Source organism: Protopterus annectens, chromosome 7.part1 (assembly GCF_019279795.1).
Source record: "Protopterus annectens isolate FY-2018-M chromosome 7.part1, PAN1.0, whole genome shotgun sequence".
Lineage (NCBI taxonomy): Eukaryota > Metazoa > Chordata > Ceratodontiformes > Protopteridae > Protopterus > Protopterus annectens.
In genome coordinates this window covers 349967237-349985587 of record NC_056740.1, presented here as the reverse complement: position 1 = coordinate 349985587, position 18351 = coordinate 349967237, and positions in this window count along the sequence as shown.

Here is an 18351-nt window from a genome sequence, read left to right as displayed (position 1 = left end):
CTCTTCTCCTTCGACTCAGTGATATCCCTCATCTCAGGATGCCCTCCATCAGCACCAGGTCTGGTAAAGGGGGAAACTCAAAAACGGGTCTAGAGGCAGTAGGTACAACTTCAGGAGGTTTAACATCTAAGGATACAGGGATATTGATGTGCTTTTTGATATGAAGTTGTTTGCAAGGAATGTGACCCTTAGAACTTTGTTTTCTACTGGCTCTAATGCACTCTTGCTTAGGAAACTTAATTTTGTCTGTCTGTTTAACTTGAGACCAACTGAGTGTTTTGTGTAAAGGTCTGTCTTTTATTCCTGCCACTAATCTGAATGTTACTGATGTGCATATCGAGCATGTGCTTTTATATAGTCTGAAGAAGTACCTTGTATGGCATTAAATTGCTTACCTTTTTACAATAAATATATTATACTTGATGTTTCTTTGTCTCTGGTCATGTTGGATTGTCTTTCTTTGGAATATTTTGTCTTGTTTTGTTAGACCATCCTTTACTTGTTGTGGTTACATTTTGGGATTCACTAGTAGTGCATCCACGGGTTCAGCACTTCGTCTACTCTTCTTTGGAATATACTTGGCATTTACTTCTCAGAGTTTAAAGCTAATGATAAGGATTTGAGGCTGACCAAGTCTGCAGATGACTACAAACTTGGTGCCATAATAAACTCCCCAGAGGACACCAAGATCCTCCAAGACAGCCTGTCCCAAACAAATAGCTGGTGTCAAAACCATGCACTGAAACTAAATGCCAAGAAGTGTAAAATCATATTCTTTGGCAAGCGTGATTCCTCTTGTAATTATCACACTGGCAACATATCCCCTGAAAATTCATCACATAGTTTGGGATCTGGGAACCTATGCCAAAAAGGAACAGTCCTTTGATCACCATGTATCCACTGCTGTAAGAAAGTTCTTTTTCATCAAACATCTTATATCTAAAGGTATTGCACCCAGGTCCAGGGACAGGATCGCTGCACTGCACTGTACACAGTACCTATTTGGGAGATCATTGACTATATTGCTACTTTCAGTAGGTACCTGTCCAAATACTTGTCACAAGTAGAATTACCACAGTGCTTCCTCATTAAAAAAAACAATGGCCTAATCATAAAAACTATGCAGACAAGCATATGCTGTTTGCATCTCTTTTTAGTATCCTACAAGATATTGGGAGACAACCTCTTGTTGCATATAGAGCTTCAACAGACCCTGTTTGTCAGACGTATTACACATTCACAAGTCCAACAGTATCATAAATATCTGCCCAAGGGATCCTAATCACTTTTACAAAATAAATAGAACATGTCGGTGGGATAGGTATGTATCACAGAGAATGCCACTTCTATGGAACCATTTTCTAGTCCACATAAAGCAAAGAACTTAATTTACTTTATTCACACATAATTTGGACAATTTATAGGGAACCAGAAATTCACCCCTTGTTTACCATCCCTGTCACACATAGATAGAGAAAATATGTAAATGTCCCAGCATATCCTTGTTTTGCCCATCTTTGGGCTATTCATATGCAAAATATATGGGCCAAAACTATCATGAGAATGTAAGGCTAGGTTTTTTAAGATTCTAACAGATCAATAGCCTAGTAAGTACCTATAAACTTATGAGGTCCTGCACTGAATCTAATGGTATCCCTCACTTTCTTCAGAAGGCTCCCTCTCCCCACAATTCCCACACCAATTTTTGACTATCCTCCCACTCAGTAGTAGACTGTGAATCCCTAGCCAGGACACTTTACTGCACTGCCCTTCCACCCTGTCTCCTGGATACACAGGATTTGCATTTTCCTCTTTCCTATCATGTCATCCACTGCCAAGCTGTGCACTGTCAGTAAACCTATATTCAATGTGGCAATCCTTAGTTCAATTTTCACAGGTTGATTAATTTTACATCCAGCTTTCACTCAGCAAAGTTATTCCAGCAACCAAAGCTGGACAACTGGATATGAGATGTACAGTAGCTTACTGCTGCTGGGACAGTAGGGGGTGCATGGACCCTCCTAATATTAGCATAGATCTCCTGAGTAAGACAGAGTAGGCCACGCCATCAAAACTCTTAGAATTGGCCAACACTAGTCAACATGACCAAATCACCTAGAGTCAACTTGTACACCTCTGAGTGGAGAGTCCTTACCCACCATCCAGTCTGAGGTCTGTGTTCTCTTATTTAGACGAAAATGTGTACCACAGCTGTTGCTTAAAGCAATGGGTCTAAGTGACTCCTCTCTTCATAGGCACTACCTAAACTCTGTGCTGTTTCCATGACTCCATTCTTTCTCAAGTTGAACTGGGAAGGCTGAATTTGAAACCATACCCTCCATTATTGAAACACCCAGCATGTTTTTGGGAGGTGAGAGGAGCCCCACAAGGACGCAGGGAGAACATGCAAACTCTATACAGACAATGACTTGAGTTCAGGATCAAATTGTGGACCTTTTCTCTGTGAGGTGAAGACCTTAACCATTATGGCACTATGTTCTTAAGACATGTCAATTTTTTTAATTACTGCATAAAATATGAAAAATCGCGTCTTGAAGTATTTAAAGGCACAACTTTTCATATTTTCAGGTGGTAAATAGAAAAATAAATAAGTGAGAGTGTTTCTAAAATGCAAACAAATTATGTGCAGTGAGCGTTGCCAAGTACGTATAAGAACAACACACCCTGCAATCTGGGTATGGCAGCTGAAGGTAAACTAGAACAAAGTCAAACATAAGTATTTGCAAAATGGATGTTTATTTGAGATATGAATATGTGTATGACTGGGCTACCTATTTTGATGAGTATACAGTCACTGATATTACAGATGATAACAATTTGTGCTTTTATTGAGTCCGATGCCTGCATGGACTATTTAATTTATTTTATTTTACTTTTTTATTATTATTTATCATTTGGTGACTGGGTTATTCCCACTAGGCTAGTGGCCTTTTATCAGGGGAGACTCAAGGTAGTATTTATACTACTGCTAGGGGAAATTTGGCCAGGGCATTAGGAAACTTCCCCTACTCTTTTTTGGTAGGTGCCATGGAATATTTTATATCTACCTGAATTACCATAAACTTAAGCAAATGGGACCTCAGTTTAATGTCTTATCCAAAGGACGGGTTATGAACTGATATACAACATAATAGAATCAGTTAAGCTGTATAACATTCTTAAACTAGCCTGGAAATTCATACAAATGCCATGCCACTTGCAAATGCAGAGACAGTCACATTTCAAAAAAGAACCAGAAAAGAATGGGAAGCATATCAGAATATATTGCTGACTGCACAGAGCGGCTAACCACTGCCCTACCAGTTTGGTAGGGGAATGACAGACATGTTAAGAGACAGATTTGCATGACAAATATACTATGGTATTACAAAAGGGAAACTGCTTCCTAAAAAATAACTAACATTTGTGGGAGTAAACATAGTACGGCCAGTGAAAATAGCTACCAGAGATCCTTGTGAGCTCCAGCAAGGTGCATCTGAGTGGTGGATGAATTAGCAATTTTCCAATTCCTCAAGAAAAAATATTTTAAATGTGGAAAAATATCTTTTGGTGTAAACAGTTGTTAAGATTATACAGAAAGAATACAAACAATGTCATAAGCAAATTCATACTGCAAGGATATATAGTTGAAGAAGTAATTCAATTTATACAGGCAGGTTATAAAATCACAAGTACAATAGAAAAAGTTTCTACAAACTGATGAATGCTGAAAGTGGTCATTGTTCCCCCAAAATAAAAGGTCTAACAGCTGAAATTGAAAACTATTTGATGTTTTAAAACTAAACAGTGTCACTAACTTATTCCAGATGTGGCTGTCATAAAACTGAAAATGGAATTAAACCCAGAACTAGATAATCAATTATATCTGTGCAAACTCAAGAAAATATTTTAAAACCTACTTTGAAAAAGAAATGAAGGCCTACCACAGACCTATACAGGCTAGAGAGTACTCTGAGGGCACCAATACAGTGCCTCGGAAGTATGAACACAAACAGCATGTGTGACATTTGTATGATTGTGATAATGAAGGGGACCCCTGATTTGACAGGCTAAACTACAACAGTAGACTATACAATAACAAGTAGCAGATCAGAAAGGAGCGAGTGTTGGCATTCCAGAAAAATGCATTCATCTAGCAGACTGCAAACAGTGCTTGCCAAAGAAGTGGACACAAAAATAGTGAAGCCAGATTGCAGCTAGAATGTAACGCCACCTCAAGTTTCATAAAGCTAGGACTAGTTTCCTACATGTTAAGGCCAAAGTCACAGTCAAAGCTGAAGTGGTTGGAGAGTGCAGGTGTCTTGCAGTTAAACAGATCGATGAGGACTTTAAAGTTTCTGTGAAAACATTATATATCAACCCAGATGAGACTTGAACCCACAATCCCTGGCTTAGGAAGCCAATGCCTTATTCATTAGGCCACAGAGGCCTGAAATCAAGTGCTATATAGTACCCACTGCTCATCACAAAGTTTGCTTGGGAAAGCACAAAATCAGGTGAAGGCTGCTGACAATTCAAAACAATATTGAACCATAACACATATGAGATTGTTGGAGTATAATAAACCTGTCTTTGGACATGGAATCTTGAGTGTGCATGAGCTATATGACAGAATGCAGTAGCCCAAATATTACAAAGAAATTTGAATATTCAGGGCAGAGCAAGCAATATACTGATGACAGATGACAATAATAAACAACATCTGAGCAATCTAAAATGAGCTCCCCAAAGGGTAACCAAGTATAGACTCAGTCAATAAAGACAAGTGTCATTTTTAAAGAGAAACATCATACAGTGGGCATGTTACTGACTAATATGAATTAATAAAATTATAACATAAAGTGAAGACTGCCCTAAAGGTACCAATATTTAAAAGGCTTCATAATTATGATACTAAACTGGACTAAAGAAGCAGTCCCTTAGTTTTCTGCCTAAAGATTCTACAGTGTAACACTCAGTCAATGCCTTATTATAAAATTGGCCATGGGAGGAATGAATGAATTGTGGAGAGCAGGAACTCAAAGTTGTAAAGAGCATGATCACATTAACTGAGGTATAAGCAACTGACACATAAAGCTTCTTAATATGGAATGAAAATCATTTAGTGCATAAGTTCCCAAATAATATAATCAGATTTGTCACTTTTTCACCATGCACTTTAATGAAAGCAAAAATTTATGTACAAACTCACTGATAAGCCAGCACAGGAATGCATAAGTTCCACCAGTACCCATACTGAAGCAAGTTTACACTGGAAAAGTTCACCAACTAGGTTTCAATTTTCAGTCCTAGGAAAGGAATTTTGGAAATGACTGCAGCCAGATTCCAGCTTTCATCCCTGCAAGGCACCTTCATAGTCAGTGTGTACAGAAGAGCTACGTAACACTGTAATGATGACAGGTTGTCAACATTACTCTTGGGAAAGCCTCAGAAGCCATGGACTGATAATCCATCAGATATCCATTATACAGTCTTAGTATTATAACTGACTCTCACTAATATGAGCACTGACAGAGAGAACGGGGAAGATTTTGAACAATCCAGCCCATACAGGTTAGCAGTGGTGAAAAGATGGCTAAACAGTATAAATTAGCTATTCTCAGCTTTTGCAGCATAAAAGAACAGTATCTGCACCCAAATATGTTCTACATTAAGGATTAAGGTTAGTCACTCCAAGAAACTGCAGTATAGAGTGCTATGTACAATTAATAACAGGCACTTTGGCACAGTGGAATTGACATTTCTAGCAAGAAGATAAATATGGAGGTCTGGAATAGGCAACAAAAAAATCTGAAGCATTTATTTATAAATGTAGTACATGTTAATTAGCAGGAAATGCACTTTATGAACCAATGATGTACCCATGGAAGTGGCATAAAGGATTCATTAAAGTGTGTAGCACAAGCTGTACGGTTTGTAACAGCAAGGCCATAGAAAGGCCATTCTCCTGCAACATGCCCATTTACTATTCAGAGACATGTAAGGTCATTATCAGCTAAATTACATGTTTCTTGAATTGAATTGCATTTACTACAACAATGTGCATATCACTGCCGACTGCCACATCACTTTAGTAACCTGCTGCTCATGTAGGCAGCAGTATGCCCCCCAGTCATACTCTCACACACACAAGAACAAATATGAACACACACACACACACACACACACACACACACACACACACACACACACACACACACAAGTCCCTGTACCTGTCCCTACCTTATTTGCCCTTCCGTGGTTCTGCCCTCCCCCACCCAGTAATACTTTAGTGTCATTATGGCAAGTGTCTATTAGACCCTGGTGGTATAGAGCATCCTCTTGTAGCCAATCCCTATTATGATATTAGTGCCATTATGGCACTGAGTGTCATCGCTGGTGTCTGGTGCTTCGTCCCGTCCCCCTAATCACCGTAATACTGTTGGTGCCATTACAGCTTTTTAAAAGCAATTCCTGATTTCTAGTAGGTCCCACAGTACTTTTAAGTTAGGTAGTTGAACACAGACTTTTGTCTGTTTTCATTATTATGACATGATGGGGATAGCCATGCTGATCTACACACCTGAGCGACTTCTTCATGTTAGATGACCATGCAGTACTGTGTATGGACAGTTGCTGAATCAGGGAAGGGTACTGCAACATGTACATGGAGGTGTACATGCCGTGGTACCTTAATGAATTGTATGCAGTATCATAGTCAGCAGTCTTATTTTTATAGTGATGGATGGTTATTCGAAGTAATCTGACATTCACTACAGGGAAACAGCTACTTCAGAGAAAACCAAAGTCATTCCAAGAACAATATTTCAAAAAATGGGTCGTCCAGTAAAACTGTGAGTAACAACAAGCCACATTCATATAAGATGACATTGTAAAACAGACTGTTGTACCAGCCAGGTGGTATAGAGGGATAAAACCCTGACTGCAGCCTATGTGATCAGATTTTGATTAGGAACATAGATGTCTGATGGCATCAGAACAGAAGATGGGCATGCCTCTCCTCGGGGGAAACATGCCTGAATCTATCTTTTGGAGCTCTTGATGAGGCCAGAGTTCAGAGAGATGATGCAGTACTGGGAGGCAGGAGAATGGAGCAGGAATGGTTACCCTATAGGGCCAGGGGTGGAGCACATGCTCAAGTAACTTCTCATTCCCTATGCTGCCTGATGTAAGGATGAGACATATAGCTAAAGAATACGCTAGAGTGTCTGCAGTATGACTATCCCAGCTCCCTTGCTCCTATCTAGGGCATTGGAGAATTGCATAGTCCATGATGAATAAGAGGCCCTTTAGACCCAGAGATACAGGAACCCCAGCAAAGGGAAATATTAGTGTGCCCTGCAAGGCAATGGCACTAAGGCGAGGTATGGGGTGGGCTGTGGAAAGAGCCAGAAGATCCAAAAATAGAATGTTGTAAAGCATTTCCCTTTGGTATACCATTCTCTAGCAACCTCATGCAGCTGAAGAGAGATTTAGATATATTTTCACAAGGGTAATGAAAGTTATGAGCTTAGATAAAAAGCCAGAGTAACAAAAAATATTGATCTTTCTTCACATAGAGAAATGTCATGTAAGCAGCTCCAAATGACACCTAACATTCTATTTCTGAAAAGAAACTTGACATTAAGAATGGGCTTAATAAAGCTTAATATTCAAATATGTTTACTCATAAGTAGTTCAAAGTATGCATAATATGCTATTATGAAGCTTCAGCACAGAGTTAGGATACCTTCTGGTCAGAAAAGGATGGAAGTCTGAATCCATAATCCAAGTAAGACAAGATCCCCAGTACTCCAATAACATTATCGAGATAGAGAATATGTTGAGCTATTTCATTCATTCTTTTTAGCTACCTCCTTATCCATTTCAAGGTCAAAGTGAGCGAGAGACTATCCTGTGTAGTAACAGGCAAAAGGAATGAATTCAGCTCCAGATGGCACACCAGTCCATCACATCCTTGTCTTATGCACATGTATACACACATATGCACACCTTGGAGAATTTGGAACCCTGCCAGTTAGCTTGCGACACAACTTGGAAATGAAGAGTAAACAACAGACCCAGATGAAATCCATACAGATGGAAGGAAAACATGCAATCTCTTTCAAACAGGCTCCCCTGGCAGAGACTAAAACTGACACGTTAGCTCTGTGAATCCAATGTCGTTAGTGCTGGAGCATGCTAATATTTTTAACTCAAAACTGGTTAATAGTTTAACGCAAAGACATATAAACTGCTGAAATAGTACAACCTAATTATTTCTGTCTAGGTATTGACATGTAGTGATATACCTGCACACAGGATTTACATTTTTTCTTTAATTTATATAATAACAATAGCACTAAAGCTGACTGCAGATATTATGTAAATGAATTAAAATGCATTAGTACTTATCTGTGCCGTACAAATATATTCAAATACTTGAAGAACTTTGTATCAGAGATAAGCTGTTTACTTTGCAACACAACCTGACTACAAATCAATGTTCTGCTTTTTCAATTTAACAGAAATAAGAAAATAATTGCTATTAATGTTCTCCTTTCTTAATTTATAGAAAATAGCTACCATCAGCAAAACTAATAAAAGGTGGAGAGTGCTGGTGATGGGCAGGAAAGTCCATCTGATAATTGAATAATGCTGATAAAAGGTGAAACAGTCAATTATTAACATAAACTAACAATTATCTCTTAGATAGTTTCTTTAATGGAATAATTAGCAAGAAGGCTTACAAGGGCTTACTCATGACAAATTTGTCAAGGACTGATGTACATCATACCAAAGGTGAATAAACACAAAACTCCACCCTTTTAGTTTCTATAGTTCTTCATTAAAAAACAATGGTGATTCTTGAATAAGCAGCTGAAACTTTTTTTATGTAATAAAGTAGGATACATTACAAATAATGTCCACATTTTGGAAACTGCAAAATAAAGGTCTGAAGAACTTATTTTTTAAATAAGTAATTTAAACTTGCTTTTTGTTCAGATTTCACCTCCGCAGACTCTATATGGTTTTAAGGGAGCTCATTATATGGAAAATTAACATTTCTTCTCATTTTGTTAAATCCTTATTATGTATTCATGTTGTGGGTTTAACACAGTTATTAAGGTTGGCTAGCTCCTACAGGTAGCTCAGGAGCATTTCAATAGACTCATCTGCAATCTCATTCTCTGCAACCACGTGCATATATGTGTATAAAAATGTGTACAAAATAATAATAATAATAATAATGTTTCTATAAAATGTAGAACTCTGAGGCAATACAAACTAATAGTGTGAAGACTAAGTGTACAACTCCTAATACTGTGATGTAAAGGATTGTTCAAAAGTACAGTTCAGCAGGCTCACAAAATGTTATTTTTATTTTTTTTTCCTTTTGGGGCTACTCCTAACAGATTTCTAATTTAAGAGAAGAGTTCAGCATCCTCTAGTTATTGGTTCAGTTGTAAAATGACCTACTGGCCATCAAGAAGCTTGATTTCTATAAACCCATGCTGATATTTTCTACTTTCCATACATGTAGTTCAAGATTATTTTTGAAAAAAGTTAATGACTGACTTATGAAATGCCCTTAACCCTGGTAGAAATTGTGCAATATGATTTTTTTTTATTTTGTTGTCTTAATTTTTTTCTTATTTTTTAACAGGACCAGGTAAGATATTGCCTTATAAACTCTTCCAAAAAAAACAATGGAACTGGCAGCAAAAGAATGTGCAAACACTGACCACCAAATAAAAGAAAGAACCGACTTGTAGATTATAAAATGGTCACTTTTACAAAACAAATAACTGAGTTCTTTCATATCCCAAGGCAAAATAAGGCTTCTTCTGAGTTACATATGCACAAAACCAAACTACTTGAATGTTCATGACTGATTAACTCACATGAAAAATAGAACGAATAAAAATCATAATAAGAATAAGAACCTAAAATTTTAAAGAACACAGCAGATTTTATGTCAAAAACCTCAGTTTCAGTGAATATTCAATATTAATGCTTTCATTAAGCACTATCAGATCAAATGTTTTGATACCGAAACAATAAACCTATCAAATCTCCTGGAAATTGTCTGTACTTCTACCATGTTGCTAAGGACTGGAATTCCTTATCTCTATCCATCAGGTCAGTACCCTCCCTCCCATCCTTTAAAACCATCCTGAAAGACTTCCTAGCCAAAAGATGTCTCTGTTCTTGCTCAACACCAGGATAAACTGTATCTCTAAATCTGGACAAATACCAATTCATACCTACATCTACTTATTCTCCCTTCTTCATTCACTTACTTATTTCTATTAATTTCTCTTCCCTATCTTTCTCTAAATATTCCATAAGCCTGTTTTTCTCTCATTCCATATTGTAATTCCTGTTTGTATTATACTAACTCACCTTTAATTTCTCTATAAACTGCCTAGAATTTCTCTAACGATTAAATCATTGCCATATAATTTGTATCTATTTTTAACCAATGTTTTCATATTATTTCTAATTTGGTATAATTATTTAAAACTGTAGTTGTTTTTGTATTATTTATAGAGACTGCAAAATTATTATTCTTAAAATGTTTTGTAATACTTAGGAGCTTTTCTCCCTGGGTCTCCTTTGAAAATGGACTCTTACCCAGATGGACTTTCCCAGTAATCAAATGTCAATAAATAAATACAATTAATTAATTAATTCCTGAGCTAACCCAGGCATTCAAATGTAGTTGCCATCTCAAATCTTTTTACTCTATCAAGGTTTCCAAATTACTTTCCTTGGGAAAAACTGTCTTAAAAATGACTACAAACATAGCTATGTATTGCTAAAACATTAATGCAACTTTATATCTTATAGCAATAATATGTTTATGTACTGTGAGAACTTTCTAGTAGTCTTCACTCATATAACATTTCAAGACTTTGCACCTGCAGCAATTAGACCTCAGAGGTTTCTAACAAAGAAGATCAGGGGGCTCCAACACGTGCTTTACACAGACTGACTAAAGTCCCTGTCACTATATTCCATACTGTATAGACTTTTTAGGGGAGTCTTATGCCTGGCCTGCAGAGCAATCCAAGACCCAAACCTAATGAACTTGCTGTATATCCATAAATCGAATAGGACTAGGGCTACCCATTCCAGGGACTTAAACGTGGCCTGCAACTTAAATAGGACATGCTGGAGGGACAGATTTATCTCCCAGTGACTGCCACATCTTTGGAACATGCTATCAATTCATGTGAAACAGAGCGCCTCTGTGACACTGTTCAAGAGGAACCTGGACTAGTGGACAGACTAGAAACCCCCAAACCCTGAGTGTCTTGTGTCCCATTGTTTAACTTATGCTTTGCTCACTGAATTACATGTGGATTTTCACTTACCATTTTTAATTTGTCAAATATTTCCTTATACTGAATAGTGTCAAATACTCTATCAAGATCAAGGAAATCAGTATGCACTGTCAGTCTTCAAGTGCTGCTGTGACATCTACTAAGAATGCCATAAAGTCAGAAAGGCTAGCTTTCCTCTTGACAACGCACATTTGTTCCACAGCTGAAAGATGATGACCCCCCTGCAGTTATGAATAAACTCCATGATTTAACATAAAATACTATTCAGACTTGTGGTATAAAAAACTCTTTGGGTCTAATGTAACATCCCGTCACATGAGCTAGTAGGCATAATTATACTTTGTTATCATAGTTCAGGAAATACATAAAATTACCTCTGAGTTCACTACATCTAGGAAAAGGAAAGACATGACCTTGTTGAATCATTAGTCCTCAGATTCAACTGCATTCATTCAGGCATCACATGATACTGATTCCCTATCTATGGAATCTATTTGAACAATGTCATTCTAAAGTGGCACACACTCTGAACTTTTAGATTTCTTTCAATATGCAAAAAAACTAATGTTAGGTTATTCTTCATTATGAGCCCCATTTAAGTGGCATCATTTAAGTGTCATAACTTACTTGGAGTTTATAAGCCTGAAGATGAACATGATATATTAGATGTTAAGGATTGTAGTATGACTTCCATAGCTATCACTCTGGGTACCCTTTGGAAATAATGCATAGTTACATTTTCAACATAAAATAATATGCAACTTAAAAGCTGAAGTGGTGGAATGCATAAACAAGTGAAAACAAACTGTAGCATCATTCTTTGAATGATGTGAGTAGAGCCAGAAAGAAAACAAAACAGCAAATCAGTGTTTATTACAGCAATTTAATAAAAACAGAAAATATGTTAAGTTCTGAAAAAAGAAGTTATCAACTGCAACAGTAAATTAAGAAATCTGTTTTGAAGAATATGAGATTTGTAGCCACCTATATCCTAGCTTGAAAACATAATTTAAGAATAATAATAAAACATAGGCAATACCAGGTTATAATCCTGGTTAAAAAGATGCTCTGTTCCATGTTAGTTTTAAATGACAGAGATATTTAAAGCACTTGATTACCTGTCAACAATTAACTTGAAAGGACAAAAGTGACCAAAAGAAATGAAATATGACAGTATGATATTGAATATTTTATATACATATGACACAAAGGTCTGAGGCAAAACATTCCAATATGAAATAATATATTCCCATGGAATAACGTTACTCTAACACAATCTGCATGCTTCTTTGCAAATATGACTTAGCCAGCAGAGGCTTAACACAGTTTGCAACTATTTGTATTTTTGCCATTTTCAGATTAGCTGTATTACTGCATGTATTTATCTGGTGGTCTCTTGCCATGAGATTTCTCCTAAAACATGACAACTCAGAGGGCTATATCAGTAATTATAATGCAAATAAATGAGACATTCTGAACAGCAAATTCTTAGTGGCTTTGCTGTACTCAAGCTGAATCATTCTAAAGCAGCTTGAAAGGCCTTCCTTAATTATGTATTTTACAAAGTTAATGTAAACACTGCCAGATTATTTTAAGTATAAGCAAAGCATGGATGGGTTTAAAAGAAGACTAGATAACCAGATTCATGTAAGAAAATTCCATGTTTAATAAAATGTCATGCTAAAGGCACACAACTTCCTTTTAAAGTATTTATATATGCATTGCTCACAGAGAGAGCGAGAGAGAGAGAGAGAGAGAGTGTGTGTGTGTGTGTGTGTGTGTGTGTGTGTGTGTGTGTGTGTGTGTGTGTGCGTCTCACAGACACACACACACACACTGGAATAAAAAATACTGGAGAAACCACGAGTCTAAAAAATAACATGTTATTGCACACAGAAATAAAGGCAGATTATTTTCAAATAATCACACAGAATGACAAATCTTAAAGAACTTTAAGCTAGTCCCATAAAACAGGGACACAGGTTTTCTTAAGTCAGGAAAGATATCTAGGTTCCTCCTAATATCTTCCCACAGCTCTTTCTTTACTCTGCAGTATTTCACCCTGAACCACTGCTCTGGGCACTGATCCCCCCCAACAAAGGGCTAATAACTTGAACTGCTGGTTTCTGTTCTCCTTTTTATACACCTCTGATTGGCTTTATTAATCGACAGACCCATAACCAACAAACCAGTAAGACCCTACACTATTAATAAAAGGTTCCTTGCCTTTTGTAAAGGAATAGCTCTATTAAAAGTGTACACAAATTTACCACAACAATTCATTATACAATATTTAGGACACCAATATTTACATTATATCAGTTTCACTTCATTTTGACATACCATTCAGTGAGCACTGCTAAACCATATATATATATATATATATATATATATATATATATATATACACACACACACACACACACACACATATATATATATATATATATATATATATACACACACACACACACACATATATATATATATATATATATATATATATATATATATATATACATATATATATATATATATATATATATATATATATATATATATATATATATATATAAAATAAAACCCCTGGAGGGAGAGGCCTGTATTGATTAAAGTAAAGCGAATCAAATGCTCTACAAATGCTGAGTTATGTTGATTAAATGCTCTACTCTGTAGTCAAGATGGTAAAAAACTCACTGTTAGCAAAGCAGCAATTCCAAGCATTAAAGCGATTTTGATTGTAAAATCCAAACGCCAACCCAGCAAGCAGTATAAAGCCAAAATCTCCATGTCCAAAAACACAAAATAGTCGTCTAAAAAATTGGATCCCACTTGAACAGTAAGCAACAAATATCGCTGATATTCACTTCCAATCCAAAAAGCATTCGCTGAAGAATAATCCAATATTATGTAATGAAAAAGAAACAATTTATTAAGAAGGAATGAGCGCTTTCGTGGTAAACTACCGCTTCATCAGATACAGATTAAAATACAATAAAATCAGTTTAAAAAATATGACATGATTAAAAACTTTAGCTTATTGGTTAAAAATCTATCGTCAGGTCCAATCATTATGCATATTCACTCATATAATTATACTAACCAAACTCGCCTGCCAAAAAGTTCTCAAAGGACCACTTCGCAATTAATTTTGATGTTTATATAAAGACGAAATGTCCAATGCATATAATGAAATATAATTTCCTTCAACTTCTTTAAAACTCAAAACATAAACACAAAACAATGACGCCTGTATCAAAGATTCAATTTTACATTCACTTTAGGTGCGATCCACGTCATCCGCAGGCAGCGGAATGACGTGTAAACACCTCAAACTAGATATTAGCACTGTCTACCGTAAACACAAAACGATTGAAATAGTTATAAAATTTCAGCTTTGCGTTTGCTTAAGGTATAATCTACGCCATCCGCAGCAGCGGAATGACGTGCATGAACCTTCGACTCAATAACAGCACGATCTACCTGGAGTCAATTTATAGAAGTGACTGAAAAGTAAACAAGAGTTGACAAAAGTAGTATGACATGCATTGTAACTAAGCTAACTGTTAGACAATCTATATTATATTGACGAATACAAAATCTAACACTCCAAGAATACACATTGTAAACATATGCAAACTATTGTATGGAACTACCTCAATAAAGAACAGTAAATGTAGCAGGGGGAAAAGGTAAACCACTATGATAGCATCTCCTATATATGTTGAAACAACCCAGAGACACAGATTACAAAATAATACCAGATAAAGTAGATAGATCTTAACAGGCTAGAACGTCTACTCTGGAATATAGATGTTATGTGTCCATCATAAGCCAAGACTAAAAAGGCAAGTGGAGAAAGGCACTGAAGCCTACATAAATCTGGCAGAGTGGGATGAATTGTGAACTTATAGGCTTTGAATAACGATAGCATGAATAAAGTTAAAGTATACCTATCAGAATTACAACAACCTTGATGACAATACTATACTGTTGAGATGTGGTATTGTGTTCTCTTAATACACATCCTGATAGTAAATGCCTGTCAATGCCTTATAGTAACTATTCATAGCAAATTTAAGACAAGGATATGCTTGAGAACATTTATGTTGCTATCTTATCATCGCAACGGTTTACTTTTTAAAAGGGGTTTAAGGGAAACTGTGTCATTTAGTCCCCTCCCCCTGTTGGCTCCTAATCTAAGTAGCCAACGTAGTTCAGCTTCTTCTGTTCTATTGGTAATGTCACCTCCCCTCTGTAACATATGTTCAACATGTAGGACCTGAAACCAGAACACATGCTGTGGACCCTCCTTCAACATGTGTTTTGCTAATGCACTACTATCATCTTTTCTCATCAAACAGTAGTAGTGGTCTCTTATGCGTTCTCGTAGCGTACGATTAGTCTTGCCTACATAGTAGTGAAAACAAAAAATGCAATGTGCTACATAGACAACATTACGACTACTACAAGTAGCATCTGTTTTTAATTCCCATAGCCTACCACTGTCTGGATGCTTAAAGAAGTGGGATTCATCCACATAGCAACATTGTTGACAATTGCCACATTTTTTGGTCCTTTCCAACCCACTGAATGAGCTATCATGGTCATGACTGTGGCATAAAAGTTGTTTTAAACTGGACCTATTACTGTACACGAATCTCGGAGACGGACCTACTATCTTGCTGATCTTCTCATCTGCTACTAATATATTCCAATTTTCTCTTATAATCTGTTGAACTAGATTACTGTTACTACAAAAAGGTAATATCACAGATTCTTGAATAGGCCTAGAATTGCATTCAACCTTGTTCACGACTGTATTAGAAAAAAAGGGTTGTGCCCTGGTCACCCTCAGTGTCTCCATGTCCGAGTATACTCTATCTATTTCTTCATTTGTATAATCACGTGTGATTAAGCCCTCTCTGAGTTGTTGTAATTCGCATTTGAAGTGTTCAGTAGTACTAGTCAACCTGGATAGCCTCATTGCTTGGCCCTTTATTATATTTCTAAACACCATTGGGTTGTGCATACTACTTCTATGTAGATAGGAGGGTTTAAAACACCCCTTGCGATGTACTTTGGTTTGGATTTTGTTTGCCTCTCTTGACACATGCACATCAAGGTAATCAATTTTGTTTTTCGAAAAATTGATAGTGAATTTAATAAAGTTATTAGCTTTATTTAAATATTCATAGAATTTATGCAATGAGCCCTCTGACCCTTCCCAGATGAAAAAGAGGTCATCAACGAACCTTTTAAAAAACTTAATATGTGTATTCCCTATAATGTATCTGGTCTCGAATTCTGCCATAACCAAGTTGGCGTAGCTGTTGGCACAACTGGTGCCCATCGCTACGCCCTTGGTTTGCCTGTAACACTGTTCTTGAAACAAAAAAACATTATTTTCTAATACTAATTCTACCAGTGAACATAGGAAATCAATTCTGGATACATTGGTCCCTGCCATTCTGGAAATGAATGATTTGAGATATAAAAGTCCATCTTCATTCGGAATACAAGTGAACAGAGAGACCACATCCATTGTCACAAACATGGTATTGACTGTCCATTCATAATCTATCATCTCTGTATACAAACTAGTCAAAAAGTGTTCAGTATCACGTAATACAATGTGACTATGTGACAGATATCTCTTAAGATGTTCATCAAGGTAGATAGAAAGCGGCTCGGTGAGCCATCCAGCTCCAGATACAATAGGTCTGAACTCGGGAAAATGTGGATTTTTGTGTATTTTGGGCAGGCCACTGATGAGGGGAATGATTGGATAATCAACCTGGAAATAGTTATAAGTGTCTAAATCAAGTAAGCCTAGTAATTTACTTTCCTCAAGGGAGTTGAAAATTCTGTGTTGGATATGATATATACTATCGGAATCAATCTTGTCATATGAATCACCATTCAACAACTCTAACATTTTGAATTGATAGTATTCACTATCTAAAATCACAATGGGTCCGCCTTTATCGGCTGCCCTAATGACAATGTTCTTATTGGCACGCAGATCTTGCAGTGCTATACGTTCACTGGGTGTAAGGTTGCTTTCCATCTTTTTAAAGGGTTGATCAAACATAGTGTATATTCTCGATTCCACTGCTTTGATAAAAACTTCTAGGTTCGGTTGCAAATGAGGAGTAAATAAGCTTCTTTTTCTAAAAGATGGTATAGATGTTGTTTCATTATTGGAACTGTCATACAATAGTTTCAGTGCAACACGTCTAGAAAACAGCCTGACGGATAGTAGGGCCTGGCTCACATCCATATTGGTTGTGGGTATGAAGGACAATCCCTTATTGATAAGGGATAGTTCAGAAGCAGTTAGATTATATCCGGAAATATTATGCACTAAAGGGTAGGGTGCCAAAATCTTGAAAGTGTCTCCTGATGGAAGTTCTGAGGTGGATCTTTCCTTTTCGCACCCCGATTTACTTCTAAGTCCATCGACCTCTTTCGTCCCGTTCTGATGGGTAATGGAAAATCCATTCTACTCTGGTCACCCAATTCTATTTTTCTACGTACAACACTAGAGAAAGTGGAAGTGTTGGGGGCATCCTTACGATTCCTGCTCATGCTCATCCCTTGGTTACATACCTCAGATGAGCTATTCAATACTTCCTCCATCGGGGTAGTATATACCGAAGACGGTGCTGGCGGAGATTGATTACCTTGATGTGCATGTGTCAAGAGAGGCAAATAAAATCCAAACCAAAGTACATCGCAAGGGGTGTTTTAAACCCTCCTATCTACATAGAAGTAGTATGCACAACCCAATGGTGTTTAGAAATATAATAAAGGGCCAAGCAATGAGGCTATCCAGGTTGACTAGTACTACTGAACACTTCAAATGCGAATTACAACAACTCAGAGAGGGCTTAATCACACGTGATTATACAAATGAAGAAATAGATAGAGTATACTCGGACATGGAGACACTGAGGGTGACCAGGGCACAACCCTTTTTTTCTAATACAGTCGTGAA